Here is a 20,750-nt window from a genome sequence, read left to right as displayed (position 1 = left end):
CTTTAAAATTACGCTTGTTATTCGATTTTTTTGATTTGCGGGGGCGGAAGTGGGCGTGGCAAAAATTTGAAACAAACTTGATCTGCGTGCAAACATAACAAATGCTGTCGAAAAAAAATTATAGCTCTATCTCTCGTAGTCTCTGAGATCTAGGTGTTCATACGGACAGACGGACGGACACACAGACACACAGACGGACAGACGGACATGGCTATATCGTCTCGGCTGTTGACGCTGATTAAGAATATATATACTTTATAGGGTCGGAGATGCCTCCTTCTACCTGTTACATACATTTCCTGCCGGCACAAAGTTATAATACCCTTCTACCCTATGGGTAGCGGGTATAAAAATCAAATTATTATTTCCTGATTTTACTGAATTGACTTGATCACAAGAGTTTCTCTCAGTGCACAAAAGTGACCAAGTCTAGGCTGCCTTTCGGTCCATGCTTGGTGTTGCAGTGTCAGTTTTGCATGCATCTGTAAACAGAGCGAGACGTGTGTGTGTGTGTGTGTGTGTGTGCCACGCCGTTGCATGCCCCCTGTTTTGTGGGGCGTGGCTCGTTCTATGCAGATTTGTATTTGTTATTTGCTTCTTCTGCTCATGGTTTTCTGGGCTGCTAACGGGCCGAACCTTTTTGGCGACCCCAAGAAATATTTGTTGCTTTCGCTTGCCATATGCAAATGTGTTTAGCTGGCCGCAACAAAAAAAAAATAAGACAACGGATATGGATATATGGGAATATCGAGATATGGAGATATGGAGAAATCGGGGCGGGCTTATTACCATTTATAGCGTTCTGATTCTGTTTGCATGTAAATCAAGTGAAATGCCAACTGCCAACTGCAGCCGCACCAACAACAAAAAGTATGAGCACGAAAACCTAAAATTATGATTTTTAATTTATGGCTGCAAAAAATGGCAATTAAAAACAAAGGCAATGGCAATGGCAAAGATAAGCTATAATCAGGCTGAGCTTAGAAAAGAGGGCAACAAGTGCATCTGTAATTAAGTATTCTAATTCAACAGAAGCTTTCTTTCTCAGAACATTTCTTGCAATGAGAATTAAGCAACAGCAGAATGTTTGTGTGAGAAGTTTCCTCTTGGCAAATAATTATCTCATGAGTGAGAGAAAACTAGCTAAAAAGCTACAAAGCTGCTAACGTCATATTCTACAAATATAAAAAAAATATATAGTATACTACAAAAATACTAAACTATATTATATTACCCACATTTGGTATATTCTTCATACAACTACATTTTAAATATACCATAGTTTACAAAATGAAACATACAAAATATTAAAATATACCGAATGAAACATTTGGTATATCGATATAGTTTAACCAAAATACCAAAATATACTAATGTCAATAATATGTTGATATAGTAAAACATTCAAATTGTACCATTGAGTACACACTATATTAGCAATAGACCACAAACATGCTAAAATATACCGAAAGCTATAATTGGTAGATCGATATAGTAATGCATTCAAAATATGCCATAGACAGTTTGTTAGCCAGAGTATTTCTTAAATAACTTCTAAAATTTAGATCTGACTCAAATATACCGAAGGCTATATTTGCTATATTGAGATAGTAAAGCATTTAAAATATACCATAGAGTACAAAATATGCCAGATGGTCAGTTTAAGTATTTCTTAAATGACTTCTGATCGCAACCAAAAATTGCCTGGTATCTTAAATACTGTAGCTATAATTGTGTGCACCATAAATCTACGTGGTTTGCTAATTCTTGCAGCTCGCATCTAAAATGCATCTTGTTGTGTGTCTGCAATGTATCTGTGAAATGCATCTTGAAATATAGCTGAGCAGCATACGCAACGTCTAGGCTAATCAATTGATAGCTCTCGACTTCTTCTCGATGTTCGATGTTCGATGCTCGACGCTAAACTTTAAACTTTGCATTCCATAGAGCCGAAGGCAAGTTGCAACCTCCTGGGGCAGCAGACAACAGCAAGAACAACAACAGCAACCGACAACAGTTGCTCTTGTTAACCTGCCCTTTGGGCAACCAGAGAGTTGACTCTTGTAGTTGGTGTCTTGTTACACATCCCAAAACAAAAGCAGAGCAAGGCAAAGAAAACGAGAAGCAGCAGCTGAAGTAGAAGTCGAAGTAGAAGTCGAAGTAGAAGAAAAACATCCTGTTGCAGCCGGGGACCAAATGGTCGCCATTATCCAAATGGCTGACATGCAACGACATTGATGATGTAGCCGAGCTCTCAATGCGGCAGATCGGAGCGGAGAGACTTCACTCCTCCGCCTCTGCCTCCGTCTCGGACTTCGCCTCTGCCTCGTCAATGTGGCCTCCTGGGGCACGAACACAAGAGTTTTTGGTCTTGTTGCCAGTTGTTTTTGGACTGTTCTAATTGCTGTTTGCCTCGTGTTTTAGCTCGTCTCGTTTTGGGATTTGAGCAGAGTGTTGGTTGTGTGTGTGTGTGAGTGTGTGTGTGTGTCGTTGGGGTGTTTAACTGCGATTTGAGTCACGTTTCATTACTCGTGATGCCAGACAGTAATCACTTGATTCTGCAGCTCTTGCTTGCTGGCTTACTTGCAACACGATGCTGTTGCACGAAGCGTTTTGGCTACTGCAAGCCAGCAGCACCTTTTTTGCTAGGGCGTGGCAGACTTATTTTCTTTTCTTATTTTATTTTTTTTTTGGCTTGGGCAAATTCTAATTTGTGTTGACGCTGTTGTCATCTTTGCTACTGCCTCATTTTGTGGCTAATCAATTAAGCCACAGCCGCAGCTGCAGATGATGATATCGACACACTCTTGGCAAACTAACGTTAGACCTGATTGCGGTTGCAAGTTTTCTTTCTTTACTCTATTCTATTTTCCCATTTGCTTATTCTACTTTTTTCTTTCTCATTACGTGCTTATTTTCTCATTTATTTGCTTTTTCAATTTCGCAGCGCGGTTAACCTCAGAGTAGAAAGAAAACTTCATCTAGGGAAATCTAACAGTTCACAAATGTGCCACAAAAGAACGTGCAACGCAATCAGACTCCAGTTGCAAGCTGCACACAGCTGCAAGCTGCATTACAGAGTCAACCTCAATCTGACAGGAGACATTGCCACCCATTTGACATGATATCCCCACACATTATGAAATCCGATTCATACTCGAGTATTTATACTCTTCTTACTGCTATCGGTTATTTGATAGCTCTCTCATTACAAAGCTTCCCCCATTCCTCCCTTCTCCTTCTCCTTCTCCTTCTTCTCTCTTTCTCACTTCAATAAAATTCCCTAGAGATTTATGCCAAGCTGCGGTTTGCGATCTTAACTAGATGCACCACAAACTGCTCTCAAATCATGTCAACTTCTTCCTTACATTTTTCTCTCCAATCATGTTGTTACATTTATATTTCAATTTTATTTTATTTTTTTTAATTCTTTTACGCTTTTCCGATTATAATAAGGATTTCTAATTTCTAATTTATCAAAGTTGAGAAAAGAATAATATAAATATTTAAGGTTGAATTCAGATATTTGTGAAGAGTTTTCTACTGAATTTTTTCTATTCTGCAATTATTCTCTTCTGCAAACTGATTTAACATTTCATATTTATTTATTTCATATTTTCATGCTTAAAAACAGTTTTGCTAGCATTTTTTTTCATTAAATATTAAACTGATATATTTTCTTAGCTGTTATATATATTTGAAGTTGAATTCAAATATTTCTGAAGATTACTTTGTATTATTTTTTATAGCTTTGTAGTCTTCTTTGAAATAAACATGTTATTCTTTCTTTTACGTTTTTTCACAAGTTCTGCTTAAGAACTTTCCTCTCACATTTCTTTAGAGTTGGGTAAACTGATCTGATTATTTGAGACGATGTAATAAGAAGCCGAAAGCTGAAAGCTGAAAGCTGCCCTTCTAACTGCAAATGTAACGCCTTTGCTTTCCCCAAAAAAGGAGTTGCGTTTTGTAGTTGCCTTTGCCATATAGGGTTGAACTTTGTTGTTATTGTTGTTGTTGTGGCAACTAGTATATAATTTGCAGCTGAGATGCGCCCGAGACGGTGGGGGGCGTGGCAAGTGGGCAGTATCGTTATCGCTGGCGCTGGTCGCGTGAGCAAAGCTAAAGTTGAAACGAAGCGAGGCCAAGCGAGGAAAAAAATCATAATGATAATTATGATTTGAAAATTTTCTAGGGTGCGGAAAGAAGAGAAGAGGCGAGGAGTGAAGAGCAGAGGGAGCGTAGCTGCAACATCTTCGGCCAGCATCTGTGGCACGTACAAAAGATTTGTTTTGCTTTTGGCTTTTCCGTTTTACGGTTTTCGGGTTTTCAGTTTTTCGTTTTTTTTTTTCTCGGTTTTTGGTGTTTTGGGGAAAGGCGAGAGCAACTGGCGGTGCTTTTTTTTTTCTAAGTAGGTTAATTTTGACCGGTTTGTGGCGGCCACAAGATGCCGATGCAACAACAGCACCAGCAACAGCAACAGCAACGGCAACGGCATTTGGCCAACAACTGATTGTTGTTGCTGTTGTTGCTTGTTTCGGCTGCTCTCGCTGATTGACTTGAGAGTTGCCTTATTAACCAAAGTCGGGTTTTTATTTTGTCTAATGAAGCAACAACGACAGCAGCGACATCGACATCGACATCGACTGAGCTCCTCTGGCTAACGATGCAAATGTCAATGTTGTGTCGCCCAGTTGCTCGTTGCTGCCCCACCCCATTGCCCCTGCCCCTGCCCCTGACTCTGACTCTGACTCTGCTTGTGGCACAAGAGTCGAAGCCACCCATTGACATTGACATTTTTCTATCGTTGTTCGTTCATCTCGTTAAACAAAAAACAAACTGGCAAGTCGAATGCTGGCCACCATGCTTCACTTCACTTTACTTCACTTCACTTCTGCTTCTGCTGATGTCTGCCACATTGCATGCCACATCAACTGTTGCACTTACACACACACACACAGTTTGAGTTCAGTATGCAAATGAGACGCAGTCTTCACAGCCATATTGCCATTTGAAATGTCCACTTTATAACGATGTGTCAGTCTCTTTCTCTCTCTGTCTCCCTGTCTCTGTCTCGACATCAATGGATATCATTGCGTATGATCAACTTGCAATCAACTACTTGCAACCAACAACTTGCAACTTGTGGTTGTTAGTTGTTAGTTGTTCTTCAGCTTGTTCTTCCACATCAACTTCATTTCTCTTCTTTAATTCAATTCTAAAATTACTTTTTCTCTATTCTCTAACGGCTTTTGGTTTGCACAGCCCACGATTGCTTGCCACAAATACAAGGCTATACATATAGATATATAATTGCAATCTGCTGCACATCAATTGAATTGAGACAGCGCCATATTTATGACAGATATTTGCTCAACTATTTCCACAATTGATTGCAATTCTAATTGCGAATTTGCTACAGTTATTCCATCAATCTATTTGTAATTTCTTCAATTTGCAATTGTGGAAATGTGAGCAAGAAATAATTGTAAATTATCTTCTTAAATAAATCTCGAAATAACAAGATATATATTCTGTATTGTTTTGGTTAAAGAATTTAATGCTCATCTACAATAAAGTTATATTGAACTAGTTTCGGGAGACACTCAAATTTCCATACTGTATTCTAAAACTATTTATAAACTTGTTTACTAAATAAATAAACAAGTAACCAGAGAACATTCATCATTTGTTCTCTAGCATATTTCAGATGTATTTCCATTAAACTGTATCTAGCAACTTCATTTTTTTTTCTTTTTAAAATTATAAATAATAATTGCTTTGAAATTCTAGAAAATAAATTTGATTTAGTTCATGTCATTTTCCAAATGTTTCTAAATATAATATTATTCCCCAACTGTCTTTTTCTTTCTTTAAAAGTATTTTTCGCTCGACTATAAATATCTCAGGCTTGCTTTACATAAAGTGGCTACTGTTTAAATTCAAATTACACATGCAATTATTGATCATCTACTATTGTCACTTCTTGAAGAGTCTTCTCTGCATTTCACTTATAATTCTAATGAAGCACATCAACTTGTTTTCGCTCTTCGATTCTGCTGATGTTTCTATTGAATGCTCGCTTTCACACTTGCAACACTTTGTGTCTCACTCGCTCCCTGTCGCTCTCTCTATCTGTCTCGTTGAGTTTTCAAAAGTACAAGTGTCTGTGCTGCCCTTCAGCTCGTATGTTTTCTCTGTCAAGCTGTTGGACAGTTGCCTTTGGGTTTGTGATTTATGAACATGGCATCAACGAATCACTCAATAAGCTGCCTGCCTGCCACACTCGAGGGGTTCATTGTCAGGGTCAGGGTGTGTGTTTGAGTGTGTGTGTGCCTCACAACTATTTGCATTTAAATGCAACTGTGTGTGTGTGTGTAGTTAACGCACCTTAAAAGGCAGATGAGGCAGCGAGATGAAGAGAAGTCAAACAAAGGTAACGCACACACACACACACAGATGATGATGATGTGAACTGGCCAACCCAAGCATTACCTTAACTGGTCACAACAGCAGCGGTGCCCATTTGGTGTGTTGTCGCCGTAGCACGTTGCACGTTCCACGTTCCACGTTGCACGTTGCACGATGCCCCTACAGTTTGCTGTTGTTGCGTGTTATCTGTCCCGTGTGGAGCTGCCTTTAGCATAAAACATAAATAGCGACTGCATTCAAATGAGTCTGACAAACAAACTAAAGCAAAGCAAAGCAAAGCAAAGCAAAGCAAAGCAACAACAATCACGTCCTCCACATTCTGCTTCTCTCCTCTTTCCTCTTTCCTCACTCCCTCTTCCCCCTCCCTCACCCCTCTCGCTCTCTTCTATAAAATGAAAAATGCAAATACATGCACAAAAAATGCCATGTTGCCTGGGACTCGGAGACTTGAGGACCTCAAGACCCGAACGGAACGGAACGGAACAGACAGCTGGACAAACCTGGACAACCAGGGCACCTGGGCACACTGTCTTCTCCCCTTCCCTTCCCTTCTCTCTCAGTCTCTGCCTCTGCCTCTGTCGCTGTCGCTGTTGCTGCCTCTTTTGGCGGACCGCGTGGGCGCTTCATCTGCCACAAATGGTTGCACTGCGCATTGCCAAAGGCAGCTCAAATGCCGCACACTGAGAGAAATTAGCGAGCAATTCGAATAAAATATGAAAATATAAGTGAGCAAACTGTACTAATGAGTTTAGGATTTATTCACTTGCTATCTAAATCTAAAATTAAATTAAATTTCAATTTATTTTTATATATTAAGCATTGCGTTAATTTTTAGTGTTAAGGCAGAACAATTTAGCATAAACAAAATAAAAATAAATTTATTTGAAGCAATGCTGTATTTAGTGTTAAAAAAACACAAAGTAGAATACAAAAGAAACATTTGCTATATAAAGAATTCATTGCAAGTGTGAATTAAGTATTAAATAACAGTATTAAACAAATGCCGAATTAAATGCTTTGATAGTCGAGGTGAGTAAATATAATTGAAAAAGTAAATTTCAAATTATTAAAAAAAAAAATTTTAAGATTAAGAATATGAATTTAGTATGAAGTTAATATTTAACAATGCCAAGCTTAGTATTTTAAAGTTAGAAAGAAGTGTTTAAATAGTTTAGTAAGCGAAATAAATATAGCAAAAATAAAACGTAAAATTAAGAAAAACCTTTTTAAATATTAATTACATAAATTTAGTATTTAGTACACCAATCTTAGTATTTCAAAGTTAGAAAGAAGTATTTAAGTATAATCGAAATGACATTTTAATAAAAGCAGCACATAAAATAAAGCAACTAATATATATTTAGAAAATACAAATTTGCTATTAAATAAATCTAAATTCGAAATAGCAACAAACTACGAAATATTTGTTGTATTAATTAGAACGCAAAAATTGGCAAAAATAATTAGGCCGAGTTTACCGCTAAGTTCTTGATGAGAAAGTTTTCTGAGCTTTGTTCAATTCGTTTAACGGTTGCCCCAATATTTTGTGCAAGTGTAGAAGAAGTGAAGAATGTGTCGGACAACAAAAAAAATAAAAGAAAAAAAATGAAAAATGAAAAAAAATCGCCGCAAAGGGGCTGCGGTGCATTTTGCAGCTTGTTAAAAGCATGCTCAATAATTGCAATTATTTCTCATATTTTATGAGCACATTTCAATAATGAAGCCAACAGACGTTCGTTCGTCTCTACCTAAAGTGGGAGCCGGAGTTGGGATCGGAGTTGGAGATGGAGATGGAGTTGGAGATGGAGTTGGGAGCTGGAAACATGGTCTGTATGGTCAGTGTCCATAGCGGGTGCATTTGGGGCGTTTTTAATGAGCCTTAAACTGCCAGAGTCCGAAGACAACCGGCTGCCAACTGGCAACTGGCAACTGGAAATAGTTTGCCAACAACTCTTTGGCTAAAACTGTGATCAGAGCTCGGTAATTTGGTCTTTCATTTATGGCTAAATTGCTAAATTTGGTTGACTTGCCTCTTGGCTTTGATTCTTGCCCGGTTTATCGGGCAAACGCATTTAGAATCGCTTTTCCTCAATCGATCGATCGAACGATCGGACGATCAAACGCTTTGATCGATGGCTGGCAACTTTAGGATTGACTTTGCTTTTTGGCTGCTGGCCGCTAACTTTCTCGCCAATAATGGAATTCTTAGCCCGCCATTTAGCTCTCGCTTGCCCTCGGCTAATGTGCACAGCTCTCTCACAACAAATTTCTCTCAGCCAAATTCAATTGGCCAATTGATAGTAGAGCTCTGAAAGTGTAGCGATTGCAGCTTGCGGCTTTTTGGCGGCCATAAACACTGCATTTGGCCGAAAACCATTTCAGCTTCATTAGCTGCTCATTTCATTTGAATGCAGCTCAGCTTGCTACAATTTGTGGCAAGCTTCAACTACTGTGTTTGCGGTTTGAGATTTTAATGGCAGCTCTTAATTAATAATTTAATCTTTGATGGCTTTAAGTGGGCAGAAAATTGATTGAAATTTGTTTGCCATTTATGCTTGCTAAATTGTAAATGCACTTCAAAATGTTCTCATTGCTTTTTTAAATTATATATTTCATATCGGCAATTTCTGTTTAATAAATGGTTAATATACTTGTTTTAGCTCAAAATTTTCATTTTATCTTTAAGCTAATAAATATAAAATTATTTACAATTTCTGAGTTGTGTTGTCTTTTTTTTTATAATTAGCTGCAGTAGTCCAGAAACTAGTCAATAATTCAAAAAATATTTTAATATTATAATACTACGTTAATACTATACTTTGTATTTGCAGAATTAAACGGAGAATAATAGCTTCTAAGCCATCAAATAAAAACATACTTTCTTCTACACCTTAAACTTTTATACTATAATACTAATTTAATACTATTCTTTTCATTTGCTGTATTAAATTATGAGTACTAGCTTCTAAACCATCAAACAGAGATCAAATCCAATTGTTGGCTTCAAGATAAATGCCAATAAAAAATACTTTCTACTACACTTAATACTTTCATACTTTTATACTAAAATACTAATTTAATAATATTCTTTTGAGTTTAATACTATGTATACTTATTATATGTAGTATTAAATGCTGTACTAATCAAATTGTTAGCTTTAAGATAAATGCCAATTTTCAAATAGATTTTTACTGTTCTCCATTGAACTAAGTATTTGAAAATGCTTTGCTAAATATTCGAAAATTTAATTAACTCGCCTTCTAACATTTTGTCAATACTCAACTTATGTTTTGTACATGCTGTAATTAACTTTGCCGTAGCACCTTAAATTTGGGTTAGACATGGATTTCTAGCTGGCAATTAAGCAGCTTTTCTTGCTGGCAATGCGAGTTGGAAAAGCCATTAACAGCGCCATTAAAATTAACATGGCTTTAACATTTCGTTTGGGGAATTTTCAAGGCTGCAGGCAGTCGATGTTGCTGTTGTTGTTGCTGTTGTTGTTGTTGTTGTGGTTGCTGTTGCACTTGCAATTAACAGTGCAATTTACATGAACATGGCCAAAGCATTGCGATGTGCCGCTCAAAAGTGTTTGCCACAAACAACAACAACAACGAAGAGAAGTCGATGTAGAAGTAGAAAGAAAAAATGTGATGACAGACATTTGGAGTGATTGACTGATGGGCATTAAGTAGCTGGAATTGCATAACATTCGCGACGACTCCGCTGCGAATGTGAATGTGAATGCGAATGTGAGTGCGAATACAACTGCGTCGCTTCGGCTTCGCCTTTTGTATTTTGTCTTTGTCTTTGCCTTGTTTTGTTTTGTTTTGTTTTGGCCATTTGGAATTGGCATTGATGGGCTGCGTCTGATGTTTAATGCTAATCCCAATGTCTGCCAGTCAAGAGAAGAGAAGAGAAGTTGCTGCTGCTGCCGGCTGGCTAAGTTATTGTTACTGTTACTGTTATGGTTGCTGCTGCTGCTGCTGTTGCAGACGAAGATGAAGTTGGCATTGTTGGCAGTCTGACAGCCTGGCAGCAGCTTCTCTTCTAACTTGGCAGTTTCATAAAGTGAGCAAACAAATGACAAGCTATTGCTCCTCCTTCTCTTGCTTCTCCATTGCTTTATCTCTTTGCCATTGCTCTGCTTTTGCTGCTTAATTTGTGCAGGATTCGCTTACAGGATGATCTCTCTCTCTCTCTCTCTCTCTTTCCCTCTTTTGCTCAGCTTGTGTGACAATTTGTTGCCACGCATTGTTGTGCAGCATTCCATTCGTTGTGGCAAGCATATCCGTTACTTTGGATGTTGTTAGACTGTTGCCGCTGTTGGCCATTTGTTCTTGCTCAAAATTGACCATAAAGTACAAAAAAATGTATGTGAATGGCCATTGGCAACAGCAGCAACAACAACAACAACAAGGAAGCAGAACAACATTGTGGCAAGTTCATGCAAGGAATACTTTGTCGTTGTCCACGTTTGCCGCAAACTCTTGTTGTCGTCATTCTCTCTGTTGTTGTTGTTATTGTTGTTGTTATTGTTGTTGCTGCCGCACGCAATTTGGAATTTATTTGCACAATAATTGGCAAGCTGAATCAATAAACGCTCGCGGGCAGCCGAAAACAATAAATTAAGAATTGCCACTTTGAAATGATCATCATCATCATCATCGTCATCATTAACTCGATCTTCATTATGATAGGGAGCAGCTGTAATGATCGTTGTTGTTGCTGTGAGTGAAAAATGAGCCATAAGCGTAGCGTAGCGAGAATAATCGAAAATTGTGGTAGGACCGCAAAAAAAGAACAACAAGAAGCGAGTAGCAAATAAAAGCGAAATTGAATTTTGTAAAATCGATAAATTGAAATCGATTTATATGAGGTGTCGTTAAGGCAAGCAGATCAAAGCAAAGCCAATTAACTAAAGTGCTATCGATAAATTATCGATAAGTTACCGATGTATAAAACTTGTGGAAGCAAAGCCAATTAACTAAACTATGCAGCAGTTAACTAAATGTTATCGATATTTTATCGATATGTAAAAGTAATAGCTGAAGTCATAAAAACACAAAGCCACTCAACTTAACAGTGCAGCAGTCAATGTAAGTACCTTCGATAAAATATCGATAAGTTATCGATGTATACAATTTGAGTGTAGAGCGACTGAAGTCAAAAAAAAAGAAACGCTGTTCAGTCAAATTAATCGCTATCCATAGATTATCGATAAGTTATCGATGCAACGGTTGAAAAGTTTCTCAATGCTATCAGCAGTCTATGGCATATCGATAACACGACAATTAACTGCACAGCGATTAAACATAGCGATCGTTTATCGCTAGCGGTTGAAGTAATTGATTAGACACACTAATTGGCTGCCGCATGCCACACATTGCCAGCTTTCCACGCTGAATTATCGATAATAAATCAATGTGACAGCTATTTGCGAGATGCCTTCGATGTGATTGCATGAAAAATCGTTGACAGCATAAAGTGGGAGTGCAAAGTGGGAGTGAGACGGGGGATGAGGAGAGTCAAGATGCCACATGACTGATGATTGAGGCGATTAGTGAAGCGTTAACGTGCAACAACACAAAAAATGAAGAGAGTAGTAGAAGAAGAAGACTACGAAGAAGAAGAAGAAGACAGATAGATAGATATAGAAAGCGGCGAGCGAAAACAAAGCGAAATCTTTAGCGAGCCGGAAATGAATGTATGCGAGGTGATAAACGAGATAAAAGTGCAGCTTAATAGCAAAAGAAATACAACAACAACAATAACAACAACAACAGCGGTAACAGCTGCAGCAACAACTAATGTGAAATGAAGCAAAGCGCAGCTAAAGAATGGCCAACGAATTGTGGCAACGCTGTGGCAACGCGATACAAGCGACTGATACACACACAATTTTCTTTGTGGCAGCAGCAACAACTTCCTCATACCAACAGCAACTGTTGCTGGTGCAGCAGCAATAGAAAAAACGTTTGACAACCGAGGAGCAAGCGAAGGGAGGTGAACGGGGAGGCATGGCTTAATTAGTGCAGCATAGCAAGTGCAGCGGCATACTGCGGCAAGTTCGTGTCTTAAGTCTTTGGTTTTGTTGTTGTTGAAAACGTCGAGCAAGTTTGTTGCTTAAGTCACTGCCGGCGCAAGTTCGTTGTTCAAGTCTTTTTTCGGTGTCTATCAAAAGCAAGAAGTAAACTTTAAAATGAAATGAAATGAAATGAAATGAAATGAATGAAACGAAAATAAGCGAGTTCGTTGTGCAAGTCTTTTGTGCAAGTTCGCAGCTTAAGTCTTTTTCTCGATAAAAATGCGCAAGTTTGTTGCCTAAGTCACCCAAGTGGCGGTGCGAGCAAGTTTGCCGCTTAAGTCATTTCGAGTGCTAAGCAAAGAAAGAGAGACGAACGCAAAAGCAAGTTCGTTGCCTGAGTCTTTTGTGTTATGCACAAGTCACATCAAAATATTGATGCAAAGTGGCAAAGTGTAGCGGCAACGCCCACAGCCCCAAGCACCGTTAACAATAATCAAGGGGGCGGGGAGTGTGGAGTGTGGAGATGGGCGGGAGGGGGAATTAAAAATAGACATAGAAATTAATTGCGATGGCAGCGAGCAGAAAAGAAAAGAAAAGAAGAACGAACGAACGAATGTTGTCGATGATGGGCGCGGCGCACAACGCATTGCAACTGGGCAGGCATGAAGATGCATCTTACAGCTGCATCAGATAATAAATTAGACGCAACAAGAGAGCGATGGAGAAGAGGGTGGGAGAAGGGAGAGAGACGCGCCCAGCTGCAGAGCTGAGACTGAACTTCGGGGCGTTGTTTGGCTGAAAATTGTTCGCCGTCTGCTTTTGTCTTTTGCTATTTTGAAAGCGGCAATTCATTTTCGTTTTGTCAGCAAAAGAAGATGACGGAGACGCAGACGAAGACGGGAGACGGGAGAAGAAGAAGCAGCGGCAGTTAATTGTTGGGCAGTCGTCAAGAGCGCGTTTTTCGCGGCTTGGCTAGTCCAAATCAAAAGCGCAGCAAACGTTTTAAAGCGTTGCTCGCATTACTCAATGTCATTGCCGCAGAGCCGCCAACGCTGCCGCCAAAGCGAAAGAAGATGCTGCTGCTGCCACAGCTGCAACTGTTGCAACTGGAACTGCAATCGTCAATTAGTTGGTGAGCAAAGCCACACTGACATTTATCTCTGCAGCGCCCTAATTGTGAAGTATGGCCAACTTGCAACGTCAACGTTTGCTACGTTTGCTTGCAACCGGCGCAATCATTGTCAGTCAGTTTGAGTGACTAATTGCCAACTGATTGCGGCTCTGACTTATAAATAGTCGACAACGTTGCGTTGCATCGCGCTAAAATCAAAGTCAAGTTCAACTCAAACAACAAGCAAATCAAGCAACAAATAAAACTTACCTTTAAGTATTTTTGTTGTTGTTGTTGCTGCAGCTTCAAAGTGCGTCAACTGCAACGAGACGTGGAAAAATAAAAGAAATGCAATTTGTTAGTGACACAGTTTTCGCGGTTTATGCAAATACTTAAACAAAAACATGCAAAGTCATGTCAGGACATGTCCAATTTACATTCATCAATCGACTTGACATGATTCCTAACCAAAATACACTTCAACACAAATCGCACAGAGACGATGAAGCACAAAAAAAAAATACAAAAAAAAAATAACTCGCAACTAGAATTTCAATATGCGAACTCTCGACCTCCATTTGCCAAGTGCTTTTTCCTAACAACTATTGACTGAGTTTTTCATGTGCAGCTTTCCCTCACTCAATAATTATGCATCAATTTCTACTTGAAGCCCAAAGTGCTGACTAACTTTAACATTTTTTTCTTTTTCTATGTCAGTTTAAATCACATTAAATTTGCGAAAGCTTTCAACTTTTTTTCAATTATATAGAATGAAATACAAATAGTGGAATTTATAAGAAAGTTTAACTATATTCGGAAAAGAAATATTTAATTTAAATTGTAAAAGATAATAAAGATCTTAACATTTTATCAATTATATGCTTCAAATAATAAGTCAAATAAAAATAATTTAATTAATAGGACAGATTAACTGCTTTCGAAAATGAAATATTGAATTCAAATCAATAAAAATCTTAACATATTTTCAATTATGTTGAATAACTTTAAATTAGTTCACTTTGTGGTTGACTTTTACAGAAAGTTTGAAGTTGTAATTCAAACTGAAATACGAAAAGAATTTGAAGGAAACAAAATAGTTATTACATTTAAATCAATTGAATTGCAAAAGTTAACTTAGTGTCTTAACTTATTTTTAAACTATATGGAATGATGTACAAATAGTTAAGTTTTTAGGAAAGTTGAAAAGTTTCGTAATGAAATATAAATAGTTTAAAGTTTTATAAAACGTTTATCGAAAGTTTAAATTAGATGTAAGACTTTTGCTCTCTAGTTAATTAATTCTATCTATCTGTCGCATTTTACGCAGTTTTCCATTTGATGATTTTGCTATTGTCTCCAAATGCTTTTTGATTGTATTCAGTTATGCTTACAAATTGCTTGCAGCTGGGGGCATTCATTAAAAAAGCTGCAAAGCTTTGTCTTAATTCCCAGACTGCGTCGTAAATCAAAAGCAACTTGATAAAAAGTTTTTGATTTTCTTCTTTTCGTTTCTTTTAATAAGCTGCATCCAGCTGCGTCTGCTGAAGTTTTTCTGCTGCTGCTTTCTTTATGCTGTGTGCAGCAAAGTGCAGCTAGTTTTTATTTTTTTTTGTTGTTGTTTGGGAGCCAAACAATGCGCCTTAATTATTAGTTATTCCCGAATCTGATCATAATAACAATCAGCTTAAAAGCGAGACCGAGAGAGAAGAACAAGTTTGTTTTGGTTTTTTTTTGTTGTTGTTAATTTAAGCTACTTTTCTTTCGGCTTTGATCATCATTTTCTCAGCGCTGCTGAATGCATATTTGAACTTATTTGGTGGTCAGCGACGACGACGACGTCGACTTCGAGTCGTGGCCATTGTCATCATCATTAAAGCCACGTTGTGGCATGTGTGTGTGTGTGTGTGTGTGTGTGTGTGTGTGTTTGCTTCATTCTGGTTTCGAACATGTTCTTTGGCTTGTAAGCCCCGCTAACTGTCGCTCTCCACTCTCCGCTCTCTCTCTCTCTCTCTATCGCTTGGAAAAGTTGCTGCGTAACGGTATCTACTACTCAGAGTCTTCGTCTAATGGGTTATTGATATACGCTGCGACTCCGGCTGTTGCATGTGGCAACACGGTCGCCCAAGTCATCATTCAATCGTGTGTGGAAAGTGCAAAAAGAAACGAGCGGATGCCAGCAACTAAACCAACATCAGATCTCCATCTATATATCGCTTTATATATAGTACATACGTATGTATATATGTATGTATTTGCATGCTGAGTAATTAAACTAACAGCTGCAAACGAAAACAATTAAATCGAGGCAACTTGGTGACATGCAACGGCAGCAACGGCAGCAACGGTAGCAATAAATGTTTTGCTTTCTATTTGATTGCAAACAAAAGACTTAAGACACAAACTTATGGCGAGCACTTGCTTTTCTTCATTTTTTATTAGGCCGCATGCAAATGTGCAACGCCTCGCTGAGCTGCCACGCTTCACGTTGCCAACTTGCTCCAATTTCCACAGAAAATTCTACGAAGCGCAGAGAGCGAGAAGCGAGAAGAAGAAGAAGAAGCGAGCGAGCGAACGGTGCACAACAGCACACATTCGCATACTCCACAAACATAATTTTACAAACACTCACACACATACAAACTCACACTCACTCACACGGCAATGAATCGCATTTGCATGCGCCCAAAGTCCAATTACAGTTGAGCTCATTAAAAACTGTTTGCTGCCCATTAAATGAGCGCAAGCACAGGCAAATACAAGAAGTAAGAAAGCTGAGATACCCGGTACGCATTTTGTATTACTCTAAAAATATACCAAATAATATACCACAAAAATACTAAAATATACCAAAGGCTATTCATTCTTTATAAAAGAAAATTATTTTAAATTTATTTTAAAAATATTTACCAAATTAATATACCGCAAAAATACTGAAATATATCGAATGCCATATTTGGTATATTGATATAGTAATGCATTCAAAATATACCCATTTTGCATATAGTCAAAGCAGTGCGGTATTATTCTAAAAACATACCGAACAATACCACAAAAATACAAAAATATGAAGGCAATGCACTGCGATATTATTCTAAAAATGTACCAAATGAATATACCAAAACAATACTAAAATATATCTAAGACTATATTTGGTATATTTATATCAAATTAGAGATATCAGCCAAAGATATCAACTAAGCCTCTATTTCCTATAGTTTCTGAGATCTGAGTGTTCATACGAATGGACAGACAGACAGCCGGATATCAAGAATATTTATACTCTACGGGTTCGAAAATGACTTCTTCTGCCTGTAACATGCCTTAAAAAAAGTACATAAGTAATTCTTATACACACACAAACACACACAGACTTATAAATGTAATATATATAAGCAGACATTTACACGTCAAGTGCAATGATATCATCATCATGATCATCATGATCGCTGGCAACTTGAAAATGACACTCGAAATGGGAACACTTTCACGCATTTGCTTTGCCACCAACAACAACAATAACAACAACAACAATAAGAAACCGAACGAGCGAGCGACAACAACTTGATTTGGGGAAGTGCTACACACAAGGCCTCAAGAACTTGCTAATCCATCAAGCACAAAAGCAGCACGCCCAGCGGAGACAGCTTGAGTTAAGAGTTGCTGTTGAGTTGAGTTGAGTTGAGCTCTTCTGTTGATGACTCATTCAATCAAATGCCAAAACCAAAAAGAAAGACAAGAATATTCAGTGGGTGCTAATCAAGCGAGTTGCTGATTGATGAGAGCGAAGACAGCAGACAGCGGACAGCGGACAGATAAGAGTTAAGTCTTAACAAGCGTAAGCATTTCAAAATTGGCCATTAAAACGAGGAGAGAAAAGCGAGACAAAACTCTCGACTATTACAAGCATTAGATCATATGCTAATTGCAGAACAAAAATAAAAACCATGACTAAAGGCTAAGCGAAAGCCAAGTTAAATAGTTAGTAAAAAGTGCCACTCGACTACTTTCATTTGAGGAAAGAATTCTGGAACTTCTTTTCTTTTTTTTGTTTTGGGAGGCTGAATAATAATGCTGACCCAATTCATCACGCAGTCGACAAACCAAATTCATAATGGGAACTAAAAGAGTGGAGAAAAAATAAACGAAACAAAAGCCAAAAAAAGAACCGTTGACTAGCATAGATAGCATAGCATAGCACAGATAGATATATAGTATATACTCTGTTTACTGCCCCATTATCATCATCAAAAGAAAACGAAAATATTTCAGCTGGAACGAGGAAAGTGCCAGATCATCATCATCATCATCATCATCTTCGTCATCATCCACACACATTGCTGAATTGGAACAGTCTTCGGTTGCTTCTTCAGTTCTTTTTTTTTTTTTTTGGTATTCTCTTCTTTTTTTGCTGTTTGCTGTTTGCTGAATGATTTCGAGTGCACTCACTCAGATTCACAATCGCTGTATCGCTGACCATTCAACAGCCACTCGAATTTGTCAGCTCAAGGTGTGAACACAAGAGTCTCTTCACTTCACTTTGTTTGTTCGCTTTGCCGAAAAAAAAAACAGAAAAATAGGAAAAAAAAATCAACTAAGCTGCGCGCAAATTCCACTTGGTGTATTGTCGCAAAACAGGTGCTTGCCACAAATGGTTGCAACAAACTGGGTCAGCAACAGACACTGACAAAACTGTGCCACACTCAAATTTTGAGACGCAGCGAAGCGGCAAATCCGAACTACTTCCAACTGATGCAACACAACTTGCAACACGAGTGGGAAACGAATCTCTCTCTCTCTCTTCAAGTTTAGCTTTATCGCATTTAATTGCAACTTGATTACAAATTGAATTGCACTTCAATAAAACGTTGCTTACTCTAAGCTAAGTTTATTGCACTTGTTCTCAATTTAGCTGCGACTTTAATTTCTACGACTTGCTCTCGCCAGGTTTTCAAATTCCAGACAAAACTGCAAACTCATCAAAGCTCAAATGTCTGCAAGATTTTCTCTGCTGTGAAATTGCATTTCCTTGATAGAAGACATTTAAAGTCGCATGTAAATAATTACAACAAAAATATAAAGTAACGTACTATAAATAAATAATTGCAAATTTTCTAAATTGTAAATTCTTTGATTTCTGCTCAGCTTTGTTGACTTATGATGACTTTTTTTTGTTTTAAGATTAGAAAATTGTCAAAAATCAAGTAATTCATTAAAGATGATTGATGATTATAATTGTAAATATACAAATTCTATTATGAGCATAATTTATAAATACATTTTAAATTCTTGTTAATTTAAATGGAATTTATTTCTCAATTGAGGCTTGCATTTATTTTCTTCTAATTGAGAAACTCTATCAAACTCTTCTCCACTTTGTAATTTCATTGACTATAAACTATTTTTGTAAACTAATAAATGATCCTTTTTATATTTTCTGAACTTCTAAGCATCATTTCAAATTATATTTATATTTAAATTGGTTAACAATTTGAGTAGAATTGATTTCTCAATATAATCTGCATAGTAAATTCATCAATGTTCAAACATTTCGCTTCATTTTCTTTTTAAAACTTTTGAAATTCGTTTTTTTTTTTATTACTTTTTGATAGATTTTTATGGTTTAGTGAACCTTGAACTTATTTATTTATTTATTTTTACTTTTACAAGTTGAATTTTCTTGATGGAAAATGCTTTTGTAATAACAACATGCTTTTTTTCTGTAATTGAAATTTATTATTTATGACTAGATTTAATACGAGTATAAAAAAAAAATAATAAATTTGAATTTCTTGTAATTATGTTAGTTTAAGCGAATATTAAAACTCGATGCTACAATTTGCAAAACAGTTTTTCCTCAATAATATCGTACTTAATATTATAGTAGTTTCTCTTCCTCTTCTTCGGGGTTCTTCTGCGCTTTTGCTGTGACCCTTTGAAGCGTCTTTAGACTGTCATTCACATTCGCTTGTGTCGGACTCGTGTCGTGTACTTTATTCTAATCTAATGAACATCGATTTCATCAATTTCCGCAACAAGAACTTTGCGACTTTGCGACTTGGCAACTTGATTGCCACACGAATGGAAAAAGCCGACAAATGCGAGGCGCATTGAAAAGTGGGCCAACAACAACAACAACAAATCGAACTACAGCAAAAGCTTTTAGCGCTTAACGTTTAGTTCGAGTTGTTGCTGGCATCTTTTTTTTTTTTTTCGTTGTTGGTTTTCGTTTTTTGGTGTTGCGCTTGGCTGTGGCAGATTTGGGTCAGTTTTGTAGCAGCTGCCGACACGCATCGCCTCGGAAACGGTCCACATGAAATCGGGGCGCCGGCGGCCAGCAAAAGAGCAAGAACAACACCAACAACAACAGCCGAATGACTGATGACAGCTAACGACAGAAAAACTACATTCATTTGCCATGAAATGTGCATGGTTTAATTAAAGCGAACAGCGAGAGAGAACATCTAATGCAAATGGTTGCCTGCTGCGCAAGTTCGTTGCCTAAGTCTTTTGTTTGTACTGAGTGCTGTGTGCAACGCGTTTCGTTCTGTAAATTGTTCTTAAGCCCCGTCTTGACCAGGCGGGCGGTCCGCTTTAAGTTCTCGTTTTTTTCAGCGTTTTTACGATTCGATTATAAAACAACAAGTCATTTTTATGCAACATTATTACGTTATTTCCGGGGCGGCGAGAACATCAAGACGTCGACGTCGACGTCGACGTCGACGACGACGACGACAACAGAAACAATAAACTTTAATTTCAACAAAGTCAAGTTAAACATTTTTTGGCTTCTGCCCGAGATGTTCTCTGTTTGTGTGTGTGTGTGTGAAAAGCCATAAAACAAGACGCCGGTCTCAATGGCGAGGTGCAATGTGTGTGCGTGTGTGTGTGCCACTGTTTGTTGTGGGGTGGGGTAAAGTGGGGTAAGGCGCTGCCTTGGCGGGCTGCTGCGACTGCTGCTCCGCATTTGACTTCTTTTTTTTTTTTCTTCTGCGTGCGCATTTTTTCTCTTCTGCTTCGTTTTTTTTTTTTTTAATGCGTTTCTCATGCTTTGGCCCGTTGCTTTTTGCTGCGTTCTTTCTCTCTCCTTCTCTCGCCTTCTCTCGCTCAGCTTTTTTTCTTAAACTAAATGCTTTCCTAATGAATTGGGTGACCGGCTACGTCGACGTCGACGATGGCGGCCGCGGT

General features: G+C 37.9%; 1 protein-coding gene across 1 annotated transcript in view; it reads right to left on the bottom strand.

The window, feature by feature from the left end:
- Nucleotides 1-20,750, bottom strand: part of LOC133848539 (uncharacterized) — a 51,762-nt gene that overhangs the window by 29,103 nt on the left and 1,909 nt on the right. Inside the window, exon 2 of the mRNA XM_062284155.1 lies at nucleotides 13,836-13,884. The gene's annotated coding sequence lies outside the window, so the exon portion shown is untranslated. The remainder of the gene's footprint in view (nucleotides 1-13,835; nucleotides 13,885-20,750) is intronic.

The sequence above is a fragment of the Drosophila sulfurigaster genome, chromosome X, assembly GCF_023558435.1.
Source record: "Drosophila sulfurigaster albostrigata strain 15112-1811.04 chromosome X, ASM2355843v2, whole genome shotgun sequence".
NCBI lineage: Eukaryota > Metazoa > Arthropoda > Insecta > Diptera > Drosophilidae > Drosophila > Drosophila sulfurigaster.
This window is presented reverse-complemented; position numbering and strand designations above follow the sequence as displayed.